This window comes from Lycium ferocissimum, chromosome 11, assembly GCF_029784015.1.
Source record: "Lycium ferocissimum isolate CSIRO_LF1 chromosome 11, AGI_CSIRO_Lferr_CH_V1, whole genome shotgun sequence".
Lineage (NCBI taxonomy): Eukaryota > Viridiplantae > Streptophyta > Magnoliopsida > Solanales > Solanaceae > Lycium > Lycium ferocissimum.
The window spans coordinates 41,498,409-41,500,015 of record NC_081352.1 but is presented as its reverse complement, the minus strand read 5'-3'; the positions used below and the strand labels follow the sequence as shown (position 1 = coordinate 41,500,015).

Genomic DNA, 1,607 nt, shown 5'->3' with positions numbered 1-1,607 from the left:
AGGCATTTATACGTGATTATGTATATCTGCAGTATGACTTCGTTTAGTTCGACAATGATTGAACAAACTGTTTTTTCATAGATGTTTGCATAAAAAATTAACATCTTCATTTAATGTGATTTATCCTAGTGAGCCTATGAGATAACTGTTTAACTATCACTTTCCTTGCTCTAAGATCATAGGGTTAGAGTTTGTATTCGTTTAACGTGGTCGTCAAGTTCATGATGTGTCTTTCACTTGAAGCCATTTAAAAGGATAGATCTTTGAATTTTTAAGAAACTGAAAACAGAAAAAGAGTTAGTATATTACTTGTATATATAGCGAACAAATATAGTGGTTTGATTTTGACTACGATGAAAACTGAACCATGAAACAACAACGCGTGGAGGGATCTTATTCATTATACCGCACCATTAGGTGATTGAGCTTAAAAAGGAGAATAAAATAGGGCCCTACCGGGTTCGAACCGGTGACCTCTTGATCTGCGGCCAAATGCTCTACCACTGAGCTAATGACCCTTGTTATATAAATTAAATATTAATTCTTTCGGTATAATTATTTGTTATCATATATTGAAAAAAGCCTAAAATAGTCCAATATTCTGGACTTGGTCTCTAAATGACCTTATTACTTTCACTTGGAGTATAGTAATCCCATAATGATAGATAAAGTGGTGTACTTTCAGTCCTAAACCTAACTACCGTCTATTTTCTTTTAACATAGAAATTGTCCATGTTTCCTTCCAAACACATACTCACTTCTTGCTTTTTTTCTTTCATCCTTACATCCTCGTTCTACTTATATCTATATTAAACTTCACTTTTTGGAAAATTATTAATGAGTTGGCTTTGATAAAATCTTCTGGTCATTTACATGTAAGCATTTATACATGATCTATGTATATCTGCATATGACTTCATTTAATTCGTTAATGATTGAACATACTGTTTTTTCATAGTTAGACTCCTCATGGGGCAGAGCTTGCCGTTATTCAACAGAGTTGTCAAGTCCTTGATAAGTCTTTCACTTGAAGTCCTTTAAAAGAATCAAATTTTTGAACTTTTAAGGAATATAAGATAGAGAAAAGGAATACTACTTGTCTAAAATGTAACTGGAAAATAGCTTCACTCAAAAGTCGAAGGTCTTTCGAATACAACTTCTCTATCTCTATAGGGTAAAGGTAAGACTGCATACACACCACCCTCTCCAAACCCCACTTATGGAAATACATTGGGTATGTTGTTGTTGTTGTAATATCAATGAAACTTATATAGCACGTTTGTAGCGATCCTGCTTTCATCCATGGCACGTGCGGAGCATATGAAGTTTAATCTCTATTAATAAAACTAAATGGTACTCCCTCTGTTCCATAATAAGTGTCATCTTAGCCAAAATCATGCATATTAAGAAATCAATAATGCAATGTGAAGTTTACCAAATTATCCATATATATAATAAAATAAATTACTTTTACCTTTTGATTAGAGCATGCACAAGAAGTAAACCTTTTGATATGTGACTTTTCCAATCATCATTTAGATGTTACTTTAAAGGGTGGAATTGGAAAAAATTAGTCAATTTATGTCTTGGTTTTCTAAGATGACACT

General features: G+C 32.6%; 1 non-coding gene across 1 annotated transcript; it reads right to left on the bottom strand.

Moving 5' to 3' along the window:
* Nucleotides 1–446: 446 nt before the first annotated feature.
* TRNAC-GCA (transfer RNA cysteine (anticodon GCA)) lies at nt 447–518 on the bottom strand. Its single transcript has one exon. It is a non-coding gene; the product is annotated as a tRNA-Cys (tRNA).
* Nucleotides 519–1,607: the final 1,089 nt, after the last annotated feature.